The sequence below is a fragment of the Chiloscyllium plagiosum genome, unplaced genomic scaffold (genome assembly GCF_037043375.1).
Source record: "Chiloscyllium plagiosum isolate Xiang-an unplaced genomic scaffold, Cpla_swu_hap1 HiC_scaffold_17, whole genome shotgun sequence".
Lineage (NCBI taxonomy): Eukaryota > Metazoa > Chordata > Chondrichthyes > Orectolobiformes > Hemiscylliidae > Chiloscyllium > Chiloscyllium plagiosum.
The window spans coordinates 16,886,356-16,908,697 of record NW_028270155.1 but is presented as its reverse complement, the minus strand read 5'-3'; positions in this window follow the sequence as shown (position 1 = coordinate 16,908,697).

The window sequence follows — 22,342 nt, the reverse complement described above, 5'->3', positions numbered from 1 at the left end:
TTCCCTTCAGATCTTTCCCCTCACCTTAAATCTATGCCCTCTAATTTTGGACTCCCTTATCCTGGGAAAAAGAGCTTGGCTATGTACCTGATCCATGCCTTTCATGATTTTATAAACCTCTATAAGGTCACCCCTCAGCCTCTGATGCTCCAGGGAAATTAGCCTGATGAAGGGCTTTTGCCCGAAATGTCTATTTTCCTGCTCTTTGGATGCTGCCTGACCTGCTGTGCTTTTCCAGCACCACTCTAATCTAGAGTCTGATCTCCAGCATCTATAACCCTCACTTTCACCTGGAAAATAGCCCCAGCCTATTCAGATTCTTAAACCCTCCAATCCCAGCAACATCCTTGCAAATCTTTTCTGAACCTTTTCAAGTTTCATACCATCTTTCCGATAGGAGGCAAACCAAAATTAAATGCAGTATTCCCAAGGTGGCCTAATTAATGTCCTGTACAGACACAACCTGACCTCCCAACTCCAATAGTCAATGTATCAACGAATAATAGCAAGCATATCAAATGCCTCCTTCATTATCCTGTCTACCTGTGACTCCACTTTCAAGGAACTATGAACCTGTACCTCGAGGTCTCTTTGTTCAGCAACACTGTCCAGGACCTTACCATTAATGAGGAACTTCTGAAGTGTTGTCACTGTTGCAATGTAGATTTGCAAATGTTGAAAATTACCAGATCCTCTGTTTTTTTTCTGACACTAATTGAAAGATAAGCATTGGCCAGGACACCAGGGCCTCCTCTTCCTCAAAATAGTGCCATGGGGTCTTTAAGTGGTGGTGTGTTACAATTCACTTGGGGAGTTCTATTTGCAGTGCCAACATGTACTTTTATATAAATGCTGCAACCTGGAGACGGACAATGGCAATGGAAACTCTGACTACCTTGTCATCACAGGGCTGACCATGCATGAATCTCCCTCATTCTTTCAATTTATGTCTGTTGGATGGATTCACAGTTTGAGACTCACCTCCTTGGCTGTGGCCACTCTTTTTGGCCAACAATTACCTGAGGTAAAACTGGAACCCAAAGCTTCCAGCTTGGAAGTTCAGAATGCATTCAAAGCACCACAAGGCATCTTATGAGATCTCTTACATCCACCCAAATGTTCAGAAGAGACCTCGGTTTAATCTTTGTCCCGAAAGGAAGTTCCACCAACAGAGTCGCTCATCCTCAGCGCAGCACGAGCTATTTGTGTGATGCAATCCCCAAGGGGAAACTAAACGGAAATAATCAAGTTTATTTAATGACCCTTAATAAAGAAATTACCATGAGTCCACCTTATATGTTATCACATCTCAGAAATGAAGTTTATGTTAGGGTAGATTGCACTTTGAATAATCAATGCAATAAAAGTAAGCCTTATGCAAGCACAAGTATTCATGTTCTTCCCACACATAGCTAGGCAGTTCCACAAAATCTTGTAATTTATTCACTGGGAGTAAGGTCTGAAGTCCTATGCAGCATTCCCTTTTCAGTTTCATGTGTATCATTATCACCAGCTAGGCACACTCATATGAATTCCTACTTTCGAGTCTCAACAGTCTCAACTATATAATTTTCCAAGGTTCTTTTCCACTAAATAACGAATACCACATCAGCTCACAGTTTGGCCAATTTTTTGGGACAACACATTTATTTAGAGTCTCAAAACTAATCAAACATTTCCAGAACTAAGACTTTTTTTGGCTAACTTGTACAGTACCTCCTGCCAAGCTAAAAAAAAGTGTCTTCTTGAGAGTAATTTGCTTCTACTCCTCAAGAAATGCTTGTGTTCTTCTTTCTGTGTGTCTCCGTCTTGTCTTTGAGTGTGCGTCTGTGTGCTAATCAGTTTCTCCTCCAGCTCCTGTTTGTAACTCTCCTTTGTGTTTACCAGTTACACAGCTTCTTTCTTACCTTCCTTCCTGTTGATATTGCTTCCAAGTCATGTCATCAGATCACATGAACCTATATTCCTTTCTATTGAGGAATGTTAGAATTCTTCAGTTCTGAAGAACAGTCATATGACTTGTCAACCCTCTTTTTCTCTCCTCAGATGATACCGGATCTGATGAGTACTTCCAGAACTCTCTGTTTTCTAGCAAAGTAACCATTTCAACATGGTGCACTTTATTGAAAATGATGCAACTTTATTAAGACGTGCAAAATAAAAAAAACAGAATTTCTAACTTAGAATATTCCGTTCAATGTAAAATCACAAACACAAAGCAAGAGATGCAAGAGGCAGAAAGAAACGCAAAAGCAAGTAATTTTTCATTTTTAAACATTACAATTATTAATATTTGATTAAATAGGATTCCAGATATACTTGCCAGCATTTAAGATGTAATGTAATATTAAAATGTTGCTTAAGTTCATAAACCCTAACTTTTCCTGGTGAATTTGCTGGTATCTAGGGGCAAATGCAGCCTTGGTTCAACTAAAACTGAACCAAAACAACTAAACTGGAGAGCTCAGGTGAGAGTGAGAGTCTTTGACGTCAAGGCAGCATTTGAAAGAGCATAGTGTTGAGGACTCCTAGCAAAACTGAAATCAATGGGAATCAGACTCCACTGGTTAGATTCCTGCGTAATATAAAGGAAGATGGCTGTGGTTGTTGGAAGTCAATCATCACAGTCACGAGACGGGTCTGCAGGAGTTCCTCAGGGTAGAGTCCTCGACCCAATCATCTTCAGCGGCTTTATCTATGACCTGTCTACCGTAAGGTCAGAAGTGGGGATGAGTACTCAATTTTGAGCAATGTTTGCGACTCGTCAGGAGCTCAAGCTGTCCATGTCAATGTCCAGCTAAATCTTGATTCTTGATAAGCAAGTAGCTGGAATGTGAAGGAATACTCTCCACTTACCTGGATGAGTGCAAATCTTACTGCACTCACGAGGCTCTGCACCACAGGACAAAGGACCTCGTGGTACATAAGCCCCCATAGAAGTGCACACTTTTCAATACATTTCATCTTCCTTCACTTCACCACTGTTGAACGTTGGCAGCAGTGTGTATTATCTACAAGGTGCACTGCATCAATTGTCTGAGGGTCCTTTGGCACAGACTTCTAAACCTGTGACCTCTATAACCTAAAATGATAAGGGCAGCAGATGAATGGGAATGCCATCACCCACCAGGTTGCCCTCAAAGAAACTCACCTTCCTGACTTGGAGCCATATAACTTGTCCTTCTCTGTCACTGGGTCAAAATCCTGGAATTCTACCTCTAACAGCACTGTGGTCTACATACCTACATGCTGCTGTTCAAGAAAGGTTCATGAAAATAAAGGTTCTCTGCACCAATTCAGAAAGGTGACTAGTTTTTATTTCCAATAGTCTCTTTGGGAATTCAGAACAGTGGGAATGGATCTTAAGGCAGTTGCGTGCTCATCCTGCAAGATGTGAGAGTTAAGGGTCACCACGAGTGTCCCTACTGACTTCATCTGCAGGACGTGCAACCAACTCCAGCTCCTCATAAACTGCATCAGGGAACTGGATGAACTTTGGATCATGCAGGGAGGCGGAAGGGGTAAATAAGAGGTGTTACAGGGAGGTTGTTCACCTCAGGTACAGGAAAAGGTATATGGGTTACAGTCAGGACCCTCTGTGGCCATTCCCCTCAATAACAACTATACCATTTTGGATACTGTTGGCTGGGGGACCTACCAGGGGAAAGATATAGTGGCCAGGTCTCTGGCACTGAACCTGGCTCTGTGGCTCAGAAGGGAAGGGGGGGGAGAATAGAAGAACATGAGTGGTAGGAGACTCAATAGTTAGAGGAATGGACAGGAGATTCTATGGTCGTGGACAGCATTCCCAAAAGGTATGTTGCCTCCCAGATGCCAAGGTCCAGGATGTCTCTGATCGAGTCTATAAGATTCTGAAGGGGGAGGGTGAGCAGCCAGAAGCCATGGTGTACATTGGCACCAATGACGTAGCCAGGAAAAGGGATGAGGATTTCAGGGAGTTAGGTTGGAAGGTAAAAAGCAGGATGAGCAGAGTAGTAATCTCAGGATTGCTACAAGTGCCATGTGCTCGTGAGGTGAGGAACAGAGAGCAAGTGCAGCTAAACACATGGCTATAGGGCTGGTGCAGGAGGGAGGGCTGCAGATATGTAGATCATTGGGGTACCTTCTGTACATGAAAGACAGGCTGCTCCTGAACTGGAGAGACAACAATGTCCTGGGCAGGAGATTTGTTACAGCACTTTGAGAGGATTGGCAGGGGGATGGGAACCAGTTACACATCAGAGGAGAGGGTGTTCATTGAATGGGCAGAAATAGAATGCAAAGAATCTGTCAGGTAGGATTCACAGTTGAAATGGCAAAAGGGTGGGTTAAAGTGTGTCTGTTTGAATGCCAGGAGTGTCAGGAATAAACGTGATGAACTTAGAGCATGGATCAGTACTTGGAACTACAATGTTGTGGCCATAACGGAGACATGGATTTCACAGGGGCAGGAATGGTTACTGGATGTCCCAAGATCTAGGTCTTTTAAAAAGAACAAGGATGGGAGTAAAATAGGAGAGGGAGTAGTATTTTAATTGGACAGTGCATCACAGCTGCAGAAAAGGAGGTTGTTGAGGAGGGTTTGTCTACTGAGTCAGTATGGATGGAAGTCAGTAACAGGAAAGGAGCAGTCACTTTATTGGGTGTTTTGTATAGATCCCCCCAATAGCAGCAGACAGATGGAAGAACAGATTGAACAGCAGATCATGGAAAGGTGCAGATGTAACAGAGTTGTTGTTATGGGTGACTTCAACTTCCCCAATATTGATTGGAACCGCCTTAGTGCAGATGGTCTGGATGGAGCCGTTTTTGTCAGGTGTGTCCAGGAAGGATTCCTGATTCAATATGTAGATAGGTTGACTAGGGGGAGGCCATACTGGATTTCATGCTAGGCAACGAGCCATGTGTCAGATCTGTTGGTGGGACAGCATTTTGGTGACAGTGACCACAACTGCCTCACCTTTACCATAGCCATAGAGAGGGATAGGAACAGATAGTATGGGAAGGTATTTAATTGGGGGAGGGGAAATTATACTGCTTTGGAATATAAATTGGGAGCAATTGGCCCTCAGGAAATGCATGACAGAAATGTGGAGGCTATTTAAGGAGCACTTGTTGTGAGTGTTGGATAACTTTGTCCCACTGAGACAGGCAAGGAATGGTCAGGTGAAGAAGCCTTGAATAACAAGAGCAAGGAGCTTCTCATCAAAAGGAAGAAGGAAGCTTACTTAAGTCTGAGGAAGCAAGCATCTGGCACAGCTTTAGAGGATTAAAGGGTAGCTAGGAAAGAACTGGGACTGAGAAGAACTAGGAGGGTGCATGAGAAAGCCTTGGCAGGAAGGATTAGGGAAAGCCCAAAGGCGTTCTACGCGTATGTGAGGAATAAGAGAATGATCACAGAGAGGGTAGGGCCAATCAGGGATAGTGGAGGGAACTTGTACCTGGAGTCTGAAGAGGTAGAGGAAGCCCTAAATGAGATTTTTTCTTCAGTATTCACTAGAGAGAGGGACCTTGTTGGTAGTGAGAACACTGTGGACCAGGTTAATAGGCTTGAATAGACTGATATTAAGGAAGTGGATGTGCTGGAAATTCTGAGAAGCATTAAGATAGATTAATCCCCAGGGCCAGACCAGATATATCCAAGTTTACTACGGGAAGCAAGGAATGAGATTGCTGCACCTCTGGTGATGATCTTTGCATCCTCACTCTCCATGGGAGTCGTACTGGTTGATTGGAGAGAGGTAAATGTTGTTCCTTTGTTTAAGAAAGGGAATAGGGAAATCCCTGGGAATTATGTCTGGTAAGCAAGATACTGGAAAGAATAGTGAGAGTAGGATTTATGATTATTTGGAAAAACAGTTTGATTAAAGATAGTTAGCATAGCTTTGTGAAGGGCAGGTCCAACCTCACAAGCCTGATTGAGTTCTTTGAGGATGTGATGAGACAGGTTGATGGAGGTCGAGTGATGGATGTGGTGTATATGAATTTCAGTAAAGCATTTGATAAGTTTCCCTACAGTAGGCTCATTCAGAAAGTTAGGAGGTATGGGATACAGGGAGATTTGGCTGTCTTGATACAGAATTGGCGAGCCAAAGAAGGCAGCAAGTGGTAGTGGATGGTGACCAGTGGTGTTCAGTAAGGATCGGTTCTTGGGTCTCTGCTCTTTGTAGTTTTTATAAATGACTTGAATGAAGAAGTGGAAGGGTGGGCTAGTAGGGTTGCCGATGACACAAAGGTCAGTGGTGTTGTTGATAGTGTCTCGGGCTGTTGCAGGCTACAACAAGACATTGACAGGATGCAGAGCTGGGCTGAGAAGTGGCAGGTGGAGTTTAACCTGGATAAATGCGAAGTGATTCATTTTGAAAGGTCGAATTTGAATGCTGAATGTAGGGTTAAAGACAGGATTCTTGACAGTTGGAGGAACAGTTGGATCTTGGGGTCCATGCAAACAGACCACTCAAAGTTGATAGGGTTGTTAATAAAAGCCAAATCACCATACGCCTTCTTAACAGGACAATTGAGTTTAAGAGCTATGATATTTTTCCTGTAGCTCTATAAAACCCTAGTTAGACCACACTTGGAATATTGTGTCCAGTTCTGGTCATCTCAGTATAGGAAGAATATAGATGCTTTAGAGAGTGTGTAGAGGAGATTTACCAGGATGCTGCCTGGTTTAGAGGGCTTGCCTTATGAAGAGAGGTTGAGTGAGCTGGGGCTTTTCACACAGAGAGAAGAAGGAAGGGAGATGACTTGATAGAGGTGTACAAGGTAATGAGAGGCATAGATAGATAGCCAGAGACATTTCCCCAGGGCAGAAATGGCAGTGACAAGGGTTCATAATTTTAAGGTGATTAGAGGAAGGTTTTGGGGAGATGTCAAAAGTAGGCTTTTTACGCGGAGAGTATTGGATGTGTAGAATGCACTGCCAGCGGTGGTCATAGAGTCAGACACATTAGGGACATGTAAGCAATTGCTGGACAAGAATATGGATGGAAGTAAATTGAGGGATGTGTGGGTTAGGTTGATCTTAGATTAAAATAAATGCTCGGTACAACATCATGGGCCGAAGTGTTCTATGTTCTCTGTTCTAAAGCAGCTCAACATGACTTTCTTAAGGGCATATGAAAGATGGATAATGAATGCTGGCAACACTCACATTTCAAGAAAGAACAATTTTTTTAAACAAGTATTCTGACTTCATGCATTTAATGTTGAGTCTTGGAGTGAGATACTGTTAGAGTTATAGGAAGTAAATTATTAAGCTGGTGAGATTTCAGCAAAGATTTACTGGGATGTTACCAATAATTAAGGGTTTGAGTTATAAGGAGAGGCCAGATAGGCTGGGACTTTTTTCACTGAAATATAGGAGGTTGAGGGGTGACTTTATAGAGGTTTATAACATCATGAGGGGCAGAGATAAGGTAAATGGCAGGTGTCTTTCCCAGAGGAGAATGAGCAATTTCAGAGCATGAACACCTTCCTCCACATTTGTTACTCAGTCCCACACTCCCACAGTCTAAAAAACCACAAGAAATTAGAACTAGTAGACTATTTGGCCCTTCCAGTCTGCTTCAGCCATTCAATAACTTATGAGCATTGTTAGAGTCATGCAATTTCTTTTAAAACATAGAATGAGGGAGACTTCCTGAAAAAGTAAAAGGGTTTTGATTTCATTGGGAGAGTTTTTGTGACTGAACAACATAATCAGTGATGTGCGTTAGGTTTCAGATAGAAAGTTCCAGAATTTAGTTTTGGCTTGGGGAATAACTCGCTGCTTGAAGAAAGCTTTTTAGCCTTCAGTTTTGCAGAAGTCCTGGCTGAAATACGTAAATCAGTTGAGGAAAGGGGATAGTCTAGAATGGTTAAGAAATAAATTACCTCAGTGTAAGTAGTTTAATTTGAATGTTCCAGACCAGAAGTGTTTAGTTAAAATCCTGGGTAATGTGAAGCTAGGATAACCTAAGCACTATAGTAAATAGACTAAAGGAAGAGGTAATGATTCTCAAACCATGAAATGAAGTAACAGTTAAGGTGAACCATAAAGATGTATTTGGGAAGTGAATTCTTCTGGTGTGAACACTGTAAAGGAACGTTGCTGAGATTAATTGCACCTAGTGTATTTTACCTAGTGTGTATTAAATTGAAATGGTTTGGTTTATTATATTTTATCTTCATTCTTCTTGTGTGATAAGTGTTTGTGGTACCATTGAATACAAAAACCAAGAGAAAGAATTCAGCCGAGCATCTGCCTTGTCCAGTAATAACATTAGTGGGGATCAGAACAGAACTCCATCTAGTGGCTGAAACCTGTTACCACAGGCCTTAAGGACACAAATTGACATGCAGCAAGACTTCTTAAAGAGATCACAACTATGAAATACAAAAGTAAAGCAGATGCTAAAGAAGGAAAAATAAAAAGCCAGAACTTCGAATCAAAAGAAAGGAATTAAAAATCCCTGCAGTGTAAAAGAAAAACTAACAAGAAATTGCATGTAAACATTTTATTATGATTTGGACAAAGGAGCAACATCTTCATCAAACTCCAGCCATTTAAGTAACATCTGCAGTTTTACCTTGCAGATCGATCCCTAAATAATCCTGAGAGAAGATCTTTCAAAATACTTCTTAATGTTGGCAATGAGGGGTATTCACAGAATAAATGCACCTAATCTTCCTGAAGACAATAAAAAAGATCCAGAAACGATCTGGAGAGTACTTCAAGATTGGCTCAAGGTACAAAGCAACTTCTAAATTAATAGACTCTAACTCAGCAAACCATGCAACACAAACAGAAACCCAGGAGTCCATTGATGATTTTCTCTCCAGATGCCCCAACAAAGAGTACAAATGGGATTTCTCTAAGGAAGAACCTCCAGAGAAACTAATTGACCTTGACTCCAATCAGACTTCCAGAACAATATCTGGGCAAGCAAAAAGGCCATACCATTGATGTCTTGCTGGAAGATTGAAGCCTGCATGAAGCCATGGTGACTTTGGAAATCCCTGCCTCAAAAGACAATGAGATGGTCTTTAAATATAGGGGTATTTAAAGGGTATTGCTAGAAAGACTTTTGTTCGACAAGGGAATCAGGTGTAGATAGGAATATGAAATTCGGAGCACAAATGGATGAGCAACGAATAAACAGATCTGAATGAATGGCCTACTTCTACTCCTAATTTGTATGCTTTTATAATAGTTTCTCATTTCCATGATTAACTATGTATGCCCAATGCATGTTGTGTCTGGCTTACTTGATAGTAATGCTGAGCATTGATAGTCATTCTGTTATTCTGAATGCAATACCTGGGCCATTATTTATATGCTTCAATCGGTGGGGATAATTAACCTCATTAATGTTTCTCTTTTTAAACTGCCAGCTGTATTCTTCAGATAATTGAAAATTGAGGCCTTGATTTGCTTGGTTTTCCAATTCAAAAGAGGTGTGTTACTGACATTTGTTTAATTCCACTTTGTTGTTAACATAAGATACTTCTAATAAATAATATATGGAGATTTGATTTGGAAGTGGATTCCTATGTTAAAAAGTGTAAAAGGTTTCTGCTTACAAGGGCATAACCCTGTATCATTGGGTAAAACCCATCCTTCACCCTAACACTGTAGTCATGGAAACTACAATGTCACTATTGCATTGCAAAACCAAAACGTTGTTAGAAAATGCATTGACAGGTCAAGGTGCTTATTTGCTTTATGAATGAAGATTATTACTGTTATAATTTAGTTGAGTATATTTTCAATATTACCTCTGTATAACCTTGTAACAAAAATGAGTGACCGTTAGTTTGTCCCAAGGTTCTGCTGTGATGTCAATTAGCTTTCAAACTTAATGGACAGCTTAACCTTTGATTCATGTTGTACATTTTCAATGGTAACACCCAAAGAGAGCTAAACAAAACCCACTTGAGACTCTTACATTTACTGAATCCAATTTATCTTTTTCATCATTCAATAATAAATATCTTAAAATGTGATTATAAACACAATAAATTATAATGTTAATTGGTAATAAAATTATCTCTTTTTTCATGCAAGCTCTAAGTACACATTATTCCTCCTTCCTCATGCATCACTGTGCTGAAAGCAATGCTCACAAGAGATCACACCTCACACCATGTACTTCTGTCAGTAAGTTTCTAATATACACTTAGAAATATTGTAATAGCAGACCATTCAGCCCTGTCCTGCCATTTATTCAGGTCAGAGCTGATCTATGTATTAATGCTTTTTTCTACCCTCGTCAATTCCATATTCCTTAGTAACCTGGTTAAATGGCAATTTTTCAATCTCAGTTTTGAAATTTCCAATTGCTCATCATCCGCAAGAGCTTTTTGAACAAAGAGATCGTCAGGCTTCTATTGCTCTTTGTATGAAGAAATTATTTCTGACATCTGCGCCTGAACGTCCCAATTCTAAATTCAAAGTGTTGTCCTGGTGAGTGGAGACAATTCTTCTCTATATACTCTTTCAAATCCTTTAATCATCCTAAATACTTTAATTATATGTCCCCATAATCTTCTATACCTGAGAGATTACATTACATGCTGAGAGCACCAAAGTACTTCCTTTGTACCATTTCCTGCTCTAATTTGTTCTTTCATAGGGGATTCCACGGTTCTGATATCCTTTCTCCTACCATGCCACCTTTCCTTTCTGCAATTTACAGAATTCTAAAGCACACATTTGGCATTCCTTAATCTTTTGTTTGCTCTTTGGGGCATCTGACAGTGCAGGTGTTAGCCCTCAACTCAAGATTAATGATTCTCATTTTTACCTGATCATCTCCAAATGAATGTGAAAACGTGTTGGAGATGATTGACTGCTCAATTGAGTTTACATCATCCAAACCTACCCATATGCACCATTAACTGTCTCTCTGCCCTTCCCCAAGTTGCATTTTCTGAAGTGGCAAAACAATTCTTCTCTTGATCCTCTACCATCACTACTTACCCTCTTTACCTTTCACCAACGCACACGCACATACTTCCTACTATCACCATCCTTCTCTTCACCTCCTCACTGACCCTCACCTCACCTCTTAACATTTTCCTCACTCCTACCTCCACATATCCATCAGAGCCTGCTATTTCCACTACATCTCATCCCCATCCCCACTTTATCCCAAAGCCCCAACTCACCCCTCGCCTTGACATACACTTACCATCAAACTTTCCAAGCCCCCCCAACCCTTTCCTTACTACCCCACTTTTCATTGATGCCGACAACCAATCTTAGTCCTTACCCCACCTCTCAAAGTCCTAACCTCAACTTTACTCCACTTTCTTTCCAGCTCCATAGCCCTGTGATTCTGCACCCCCACCCTAACTTGCAACTTACACCCCTAGCTTATTTTACCCCCACTTTACCTTGCCTCACATCTTCCAGCTCTCAACCAGCCTAAGTCCTATGATTGCTCATATTCCCGCAGATCTTATGTCTAGTTCACAAACTTACTACTGCCCATCACATTTTTTTCCATTTTATCATGCATGTCTTATACACTTACATCCAGACTTCTGTTTTTCTCTCTCCACCCTACAAATCTATATATATCCACATAATATCCTGGGATAGACAAAGCCCAGGGAGAAATACAGATAGTGGGATGGGGTGTTGCAGTTGTATTTAGTTTTGTTTTCTGCAAACAGTCTATGTAGCTTGTGTGAGAAACAATTGATGAGGAGAAAGAAAGGTTTCTTGACTGGGGTAATCCTTCACATCGCTGTGGCAAACAATATTCTAAATTTTGTGTGAATCCATTCTGAGTGAATCCTATGTCTGATCCAATATGACTTCATATTTAAATGAAGTGAAATGATTGGGAAGTCTCACTGGCGAAAATCCAGGAGATTGGCAATAGGCAATTATGCTTGTTTGAACAACCGTGGAGGTATGATAGCTGAATGGCCTGCTTCTCAACCTCCCAATTTGACAATCCTGGGCACATACAGCCCACCAGTAGTCAGATTTCAGTGTTTCTCTTACCATGGCTTGGTCGCCTTGTATCCAGTTGGCCAGTTACTATAGCTCACATTGCAAAATGCCTTGTGTCAATTCCTCCTCACGATTAATCACAAAATTTTTAAACATACTAAAGTCCATGATTGCAATTGTGAAGTGATTTTATAAAATTTGAATTTGTGATGCATGTTAAAAAAAAACCTTTGTTCATAAGTTTATCCTCAAGAGACAATAACATTTTGATATTTGCAAATCTTCATTTAAGTTGTCACTTCTACAATTCTTGAAATTTTACAGACAGAAAATGTAATAAAAAGGAGACAATAAATATGCCACTCAAATGATTTTTCATTCAGAAACATGTCACCATTGATCTAAACCGGCTTTTCCCTTTGGGAGGCTAATAACATGTTTGACTGGATACATGTAGCCTCTGGGATTGCTTTGCAGTATGGTAGTAAAATTTAAAGATAGCAGAACCATTAAAAGAATAAGGTTTCTTAAGGTACACATGTCCTCTCCTATGGAAGTCCTGCAACCGGTAGGTGAGATGCCCAAATCTCTCCCTTTTCATCTCTAAGTAAGACAGTTTTCCCAAGATGGGAATCCATGTGGAATACATCTAGAAAATTCTCATGGCTGTTATACTATCATAACAACTCCATCAGGTTCAATCAAATTCCATCCAGAAATAGCTTTGAAGGAGATTTGGTTTGGGTGGAACAAGCAGGCGCATGGAAGACGAAATTCAACTCAAGAAAATGTGCGGAGGTCCATTTTAGTGGGAAGAATAGCAGAGAAAATACACGTTACAAGTTTAAAGGAGATTCAAGAACAGAGAGACCTGGGCAACACACTTTAGGTTGAATGTGAACATTTCCAAAAGTTACAGAAGATATTTACTGCAATAGAGATAAGAGATTAGAATGAACTGAACAAAAGGTGATATTGTTCTCCTCAGAGGATTGAAAGCTAAAGTGAGATTTTAAAACTACACTTTCACCGAGCTAAACTTATTTCCTTAGCTGCTTTGAAAAATCTTCCTTCCTGCAGAGGAAACTATTTCTGCATAAAATTCTGGTCAGGTCTTTATAATCTGTCCAAAAACTTTCCAACCTCAGGGTTTCCCTAAGCCAACAAATATTCTTGATTATTTTGAACCAAAAGTAAGCTAATGTATTTCAGTATTTTCTCCCTCTTACATTAAACCCCCCAAAATAAACAAACTTCCGTGAACAATCCAGTAGGCACATGTTGGTTTGAAAGTATGGTTCCGGAAAGACTGACCTAGTTATTGATTAGGAGAGTCACAAAAATAGACTAACAAAAAAGACTAACTTATTTTCTGTCCGGGAGCAGCGGGAGACAGAGCAGAGGTGACGTGGAGACCAGGAGGGTGCCGTAAAGGTAAGGAGTTTGTATATATTTGGGCAGCGGCTAAACATGAGGTACTATACGTGTAGTAGCTCCCTCCCGCCCCCCCTCTAACCAGATGAAAAAGACTCTGTAAGGTAAGTATTTTATTTTTCCTTTTTCTTTCATATATTTAAGTGCATTGTTTGGTTTTAGTTAGTTGATATAAAGCTAAGGCATACAATGGCAGGGGACCTCAGACCCGTGGCATGTGCCTCTTGCTTGATGTGGGAGCACAGCCGTAATATCATCCCTGACCAGCAATGCAACTTCTCCTCCCTTTTTACTTCCCTCCCTGTCCTATCTGAAGCATCTATATCCTGGAACATTTAGTTGCCAATCAGGCCCTTCCTTCAGCCAAGTCTCTGTGATTGCAATAACATCATACTCCCAGGCACCAATCCAAGCCATAAGTTCATCTGCCTTACTCCTTGCATTAAAGTATATGCACTTCAGGCCACCAGTTCTTTTGCATTCATCTGCTCTCTGTCTACTCTTCCCCTTATTAATGCTCTCTTCATTATTCTTACAGTCTCCACCTCGCTGCCTACTTGTTTTCTCTTCTGGTTCCCAGCGCCCTGCCACATTAGTTTAAAACCTCCCCAACAGCAGTAGCAAAAACTCCCCCAAGGACATTGGTTCCAGTCTGATTCAGATTAGATTAGATTACATTACAGTGTGGAAACAGGCCCTTCGGCCCAACAAGTCCACACCGACCCGCCGAAGCGCAACCCACCCATACCCCTACATTTACCCCTTACCTAACACTACGGGCAATTTAGCATGGCCAATTCACCTGACCTGCACATCTTTGGACTGTGGGAGGAAACCGGAGCACCCGGAGGAAACCCAAGCAGACACGGGGAGAATGTGCAAACTCCACACAGTCAGTCAGATGTGGACTGTGCAATTTGTAATAGTCCCACCTTCCCCAGAACCGGTCCCAATGTCCAACAAATCTGAACCCCTCCCTCCTACACCACCCCTCAAGCCAAGTGTTCACCCTGCCTATTTTTTCATTTCTACGCTGGCTGGCATGTGGCACTGGGAGTAATCCTGAGATCACTACCTTTGAGGTCCTCATCTTTAACTTTTCTCCAGCTCCCTGAATTCCACTTTCAGGACCTCATCTCATTTTTTATTTATATCGTTGGTGTCTATATGTACCAAGTCAACGGGCTGTTCATCCTCCCCTTTTAGAATGCTCTGAAGTCGATCAGTGACATCCCTGACCCGAGCACCTGAGAGGCAACATACCATCCGGGAATCCCATTTCCAGCCACAGAACCGCCTATCTACTCCCCTCACAATAGAATCCCCTATGACTATAGCCCTACGAGTCTTTTTCCCACCCTTCTGAACAGCAGTGCCCCGCCACGGTGCCATGATCTTGGCAACTGCTGCCCTCTCCTGGTGAGCCATCTGCCCCAACAGTATCCAAAACGGTATACCTGTTTTGGAGGGAGATGACCGCAGGGGACACTTGCACTGCCTTCCTACTTTTTTTCTGCCTTTTGGTCACCCATTCCCTGTCTCCCTCAGCAATTCTAACCTGTTCACTAAACATGCTATCCACCACCTCCTCAGCATCACGGATACTCCACAGTGAGTCCATCCACAGCTCCAGAGCCGTCATGCGGTCAAACAAGAACTGCAGCTGGACACACTTCTTGCAAGAGTAAGAGTCAGGAATGTCAGACACGTTCCTGAGCTCCCAATCAAGCAAGAGGCACATGCCATGGGTCTGAGGTCCCCTGCCATTGTAAGCTTAGCTTTATATCAACTGACTAAACCAAACAATGCACTGTGAAGTAAGGCTTTTATTTCTTTCTTATCTTTCTTTTTCATATATTTAAGAAAGAAATAAAAGCCTTACTTCACAGTCTTTTTCTTCTGGTTAGAGGAGGGAGATACTACACGTGTAGTATCTTGGGTTTAGCCGCTGCCCAAATATACATTAAGTCCTTACTTTCCCGACACTCTCCTGGTCTCCACCTCTGCTGTGTATCCCGGACAGGAAAAAGTGGGAAAATTTACCCTTCCTGGTAGCCCTGGCTTCATTTCACCTTCTTTCCTTGCCGCTATTGTCAAATGAAGGATTCAATAATGAGAGATCTCGCTTTCAAGGTGAGAGGTTATAAGTTTAAGGGGGATACATGCGGCAAGTACTTTACATAGAGGGTAGTAGGTGCCTGGAACACGTTGTCAGCAGAGGTAGTAGAGGCGGGCACGGTAGTTCATTTGAGATGCGTCTGGACAGATGCATGAGTAGGTGGGGAGCAGAGGGATACAAATGCTTAGGAACTAGGCGACATGTTTAGATAGTAGATTTGGATCGGCTCAGGCTTGGAGGGCCAAAGGGCCTGTTACTGGCTCGTAAGTTTTCTTTGTTCTATGCCATCAGTTTGAATTTCAAACTAAAAAGAATGGTATTAATATGTAGAAAATCACAGGTTGTGGGTGCAGATTCAACAAAGGGAATTGAAACAACATTTGGAGAAAAAATTGCATGGATATGGGGAAAGAACCTCGGAAGTGGGCTTAATCAAACTGTTTTTAAAAAGAGCAAATGGACTGATGTGTACAGCACAATTTTACAATCACAGTCAGATCAATCCTGTGCTCACCTAATAACTGCAAGAGTGGGTTTTCCAGCAATCTGATTCTCTTCCCTATTGCACTGTTACACCACTGCTACTGCCTTGACCATCTCAACTTAGAGGAGAAAGTGAGGTCTGCAGATGCTGGAGATCAAAGTTGAAACTTTATTGCTGGAACAGCACAGCAGGTCAGGCAGCATCCAGGGAACAGGAGATTCGACGTCGAATCTCCTGTTCCCTGGATGCTGCCTGACCTGCTGTGCTGTTCCAGCAATAAAGTTTCAACATCTCAACTTAGATCAGGAATTGAACCTCAGAACAGGGCAGTACAGGTGGCTCAGTGGTTAGCACTACTGCCTCACAGCACCAGGGACATTCTCCCCGTATCTGTGTGGGTTTCTTCCCACAGTCCAAAGATGTGTGGGTCAGGTAAATTGGCCATTCTAAATTGCCCATAGTGTTAGGTGCGTTAGTCAGAGGGAAATGGGTCTGGGTGGGTTACTCTTTGGAGGGTCGGTGTGGACTTGTTGGGCTGAAAGACCTGAAGAAGGGCTAATGCCCGAAACGTCGAATCTCCTGTTCCCTGGATGCTGCCTGACCTGCTGTGCTGTTCCAGCAATAAAGTTTCAACATCTCAACTTAGATCAGGAATTGAACCTCAGAACAGGGCAGTACAGGTGGCTCAGTGGTTAGCACTACTGCCTCACAGCACCAGGGACATTCTCCCCGTATCTGTGTGGGTTTCTTCCCACAGTCCAAAGATGTGTGGGTCAGGTAAATTGGCCATTCTAAATTGCCCATAGTGTTAGGTGCGTTAGTCAGAGGGAAATGGGTCTGGGTGGGTTACTCTTTGGAGGGTCGGTGTGGACTTGTTGGGCTGAAAGACCTGAAGAAGGGCTAATGCCCGAAACGTCGAATCTCCTGTTCCCTAGATGCTGCCTGACCTGCTGTGCTGTTCCAGCAATAAAGTTTCAACATCTCAACTTAGATCAGGAATTGAACCTCAGAACAGGGCAGTACAGGTGGCTCAGTGGTTAGCACTACTGCCTCACAGCACCAGGGACATTCTCCCCGTATCTGTGTGGGTTTCTTCCCACAGTCCAAAGATGTGTGGGTCAGGTAAATTGGCCATTCTAAATTGCCCATAGTGTTAGGTGCGTTAGTCAGAGGGAAATGGGTCTGGGTGGGTTACTCTTTGGAGGGTCGGTGTGGACTTGTTGGGCTGAAAGACCTGAAGAAGGGCTAATGCCCGAAACGTCGATTCTACTGTTCCCTAGATGCTGCCTGACCTGCTGCGCTTTTCCAGCAACACATTTCCATCTCTGATCTCCTGCAGACCTCACTTTCTCCTGAAAGACCTGTTTCCACATTGTAGGGAATCTAAATTATTTAAAAAAAAACATTGATTTATATTGTTTCCTGTCACTCCATGTGGCTCAGTTCATTTACAGTGTCATCAAGAAATCAGCCTCAAAACAGGCTTATAAAAGTGTCTTTGAGTGAATGGTTGTTTTCCTTAACTTTCAGTCATTAGATTAGATTAGATTACTTACAGTGTGGAAATAGGCCCTTCGGCCCAACAAGTCCACACCGCCCCGCCAAAGCGCAACCCACCCATACTCCTACATTTACCCCTTACCTAACACTACGGGCAATTTAGCATGGCCAATTCACCTGACCTGCACATCTTTGGACTGTGGGAGGAAACCGGAGCACCCGGAGGAAACCCACGCAGACACGGGGAGAATGTGCAAACTCCACACAGTCAGTCGCCTGAGGCGGGAATTGAACCCGGGTCTCTGGCGCTGTGAGGCAGCAGTGCTAACCACTGTGCTACCCACCTGTGAAGCAACCATAGATTTCTGCCAAAAATCACATTTCTTGGTTAAATCTTCGACCTATGTGCTTCTATATGGCATCCTGCCGATTGAGAATGCAATCCTTTAAGTCTTTAAGGAAGATGAAACATTTCAGTGAACTAGATCCTTACTTTTACTATTTTTCTTTTGAACTCTACATTTCAAACCTAAGCACTTGTTATTGTAAAAATAGCATGTCAACTGTTTTAACTTTAACAATTAGAAATAATGCTTATGATACTTAAAGAGCAAATATTTGGTAACAATCAATTTAATTTTTGAACAACACAGGAAAAGGCTTCAAAAGTATGGTAGAATAATATTTTGATAACTTAAAATTAACAACAGCTACTTTTGATTTGAACTCTAATTAATTTATGATCAAAGAGAAAAACTGTATGAGTTAGGTGGTTCTTTTGGTAGGAAAGCAAGATTATTTGATAGGTTCTGTCTCCCATCTTTCAACTTCTTGGCTTCAAATGGTTGCTGGAAATAGTTTCAAACTTGTTAGTTGAAGCATAAAAACAGGAAGTGGTGCTCAACAGTAAACCTTTTGTGAACAAACAGCTGTGCCAATGTCTTGTCATACAGCTCTGGGTAGATATTTGAAACCAGAATGTAAGTTTAAATTCCCAACAAGCCAAATGCTTTTCAGAATTGGTTTTGGCAGATCAGTGTCTAAGTGACACTGTGTGGGACAACACAGAAAGATGAACCATTCTCCTACATTCTTGTTTAGTAAATCAGCAGAATAGTAGTAAGTAAAGCTAAACTTGCGTCGGGTTTCCAAACTTCTGTCACTTTTTTTTACAATCTTTAACTTGTATTGTGTCACCATACAGTGCACACTGCAATATTAAACAGACTGGATAAAGGATGAAAGTTTGCTCGCTGAACTGGAGGGTTCATTTTCAGACGTTTCATCACCATACTAGGTAACATCTTCAGTGAGCCTCCGGACAAAGCACTTGCTGGTGTCTCCTGCTTTCAATTGAAATGTTTGGGTTTCCTTGGGTTGGTGATGTCATTTCCTGTGGCGATGCCATTTCCCATGGTGATGTCATTCCCTGTTCTTTTTCTCAGGGGGTGGTAAATGGGATCCAAGTCAACGTGTTTGTCAATGCCATACTTCTAGGAATTCTCGTGCATGTACCTGTTTGGCTTGTCCTAAGACAGATGTATCGTCCCAGTCGAAGTGCTGTCCTTCCTTATCTGTATATAAGGATATTAGTGAGAGAGGGTCACGTCACTTTGTGGCTAGTTGATGTTCATATATCCTGGTGGCTAGTTTTCTGCCTGTTTGTCCAATGTAGTGCTTGTTACAGTTCTTGTATCGCAAGAACTTTATCAGCAAGAACAGTATTGTCAAGCTAATGACCTATGCCTTACCACACACTTCACCTTCAATAACAAAATCTACAGACAAACCAATGGAACACCCATGGGATCTCCAATATCAGGGTTCCTTAGCAGAGACAGTAATACAGAGACTCGAACAAACAGCTCTGCCAACCATCCAACCCAAACATTGGGTCTGCTACATGGATGACTCCTTTGTCATCACTAAATTAAACTAATTAGAGGAAACCTTCAAGACCATCAATAATACCCTTACTGATAAAAAAATTCATTAAAGAGGAGAAAAACAACAACAAACTACCATTCCTAGACATCAACGTAGAGCGAACAGCCAACAGGGAACTTCAAGCTGGCATATACAGGAAAACAACATACATGGACCAAATATTGAACTACAGAAGCAATCATCCCAACAGCCACAAAAGAAGCTGCATCAGATCATTATTACAATGAGCCACCACACACTGCAGCACAGAGGAACTATGCAGAGCAGAGGAAAATCACCTATACTGTGTATTCAAAAAGAATGGGTACCCAATTAACACAGTCCGCTGATTTCTCAGCAACAAACCCAAGCAAGTAGACAAAACGTGTCCAGTAACCTGAGCCACTCTCCCCTACATCAAAGACATCTCAGAAATGACTGCCAGACTACTCAGACCCCTTGGCATCATGGTAGCCCACAAACCCACTAAACAGCAGCTAATGAACTTGAAAGACCCTAAACAGACAACAAGCAAAACTAATGTCATTTACAAAATACTGTGCAAGAACTGTAACAAACACTACATTGGACAAATAGGCAGAAAACTAGCCACCAGGATACATGAACATCAACTAGCCACAAAAAGACATGACCCTCTCTCACTAGTATCCTTAACATACAGATAAGCAAGTACACCACTTTGACTGGGACAACACATCCATCCTAGGACAAGCCAAACAGAGACATGCACAAGAATTCCTAGAAGCATGGCATTCCAACCAGAACTCTATCAACAAACACATTGACTTAGGTCCCATCTAACATCTCCTGAGAAAAAGAACAGGAAATGATATCACCATAGGAAATGACATCACCAACCCAAGGAAGCCCAAACATATAAATAGAAAGCAGGAAACACCAATAGTGCTTCGTCCATAGGCTCACTGAAGATGTTACTTAATATGGTGATGAAACATCTGAAAATGAACCTTCCAGTTTGGCGAGCAAACTTACATCCAGAAACTCAACCTGAGCTAGAAATCTTTTCAAATCCCGCTAAGACTGCATAAGGAATGATGCTTTTCCTTATTGCTCCAACTCCCATACCTGCCACTGCTTATGTCAAGTTTTTTTTTTAGTTGTATATGACCCTTTGCAACTCACGACAGGATTAAAATAGAGAATACAACAGGACATACCTAAGTATTGCATTAAATTTCAAGATATAATTCACCTAGTCCCTTGGACAATGAAATTCAAAGGTGCATCAAAAGCTTCAATACAGCATGTGTACCACCAAGCCCAGAACATTTACCTCAAAGGAATACAGTATAATTTAATAAAAGCAAAATACTGTGGATGCTGGAAATCTGATGCAAAAAAATAGAGAATGTTTCAGAAACTCAGTTAAAAATTACACACCAGGTTATGGTCCAACAGGTTTAATTGGAAACACACTTAAACCTGTTGGACTATAACCTGGCATTGTGATTTTTAACATTGTACACCCCAGTCCAACACCGGCAATTCCAAATCATTTCAGAAACTCAGCAGATCTGGCAGTACCTCTGGAGAAAGAAATGAACTTCATGTTTGAAGTCTGAAGAAGTCAAACTGGACTCACACCATTAACTGTGTTTCTCTCTCTACAGATAGATACTGCCAGACCTACTCAGTGGAAAAAAAAAACACAAATTTATGCCAGGCCCCAATTTAACCCTTTGAGCTCTGGTATAATCTATACCATCTAATCCATGGATTTCTTGTGAAAACCAACAAAACATTAATTAGATCTGGGTGTCGATTGCCATGAGATATTTGTTCCATGATAACTTGCTTGAGTGGCACATTAATGAATGGGCACATGAACATAGCATTGTTACCAGTGTGCAAAATACCACACAGTGGCATAGCATCTCAGATGCACTGGCATTCAGTGAAGTCAGAAACATATCAAATTACGTTGTTGAGTTCAGCTTTAATGACACAGTCAATGCACAAACAGATGTTGCAATAGAATCCTTTGGGCCAAGCTAATATTTCCAAGAGAAACATCCTTTCAACGGAATGACTCTTGACTCCATATTTCTGATACATAAACGATACAGAGATTGCATCTGAATCTGCAGCTCCAAGAATTTTGTTATACATCCTAATGCAACCCTTGTCATGCTCAAATTCACCTTTAAAATGATCGATCACCCTTTCCTCAACATGTTAATTGAGCGAAATCCAGTAATGGTTTCTCTACAGCCGTGTACTGCCTGCCTAGATTCACTGGATGATGTATGTGTAGGAATTTCACAAGTTTAAAACCAAGAATGGCATTGTTGATAACCTCAAAAATGAGGCCCGAGGCATTTGAACACTGAGTAAGTTAGATGCTAAATTGGACAGATTAAAGTGCCCCAAAATAAAACTTAGCAACAGGTGATGTCTGTTGTTTCATGCTGCTAAGCTGGAGGAACACATGCTATTCCTCAATAACAGAAGGCTGCCATCAAGTCAAAAAATATTGTGCCTACTATGCTAGTGATGTGCATATAAATTAAGAGTAATATGAATTTGTGCACTGGTGAGATGTCTGGTATATGGGTTGCATGTCGAAATGACTAGTGGCTCCAGAGTTAGATGTGATTCTGTGATCAGTCAGCATTTGAAGAATGAGAGTAGAAAAGGGTGGCACTGGAAAAAACACAGCAGGTCAGGCAGTATCCTAGGAGCTGGAGAATCGACCGTTTGGGCATAAGCCCTTCATTAGGAATGTCATCCCCGATAAAGAACTTACGCCCAAATCGTCAACTCTCCTGCTCCTCAAATGCTGCCTGACCTGCTGTGCCTTTCCTATTTGACTCTGGCTTCTCCAGCATCTGCAGGCCTCACTTTCTCCTACTTGATGAAGAATCCTGAGTGTGCCAACAGTTTCACA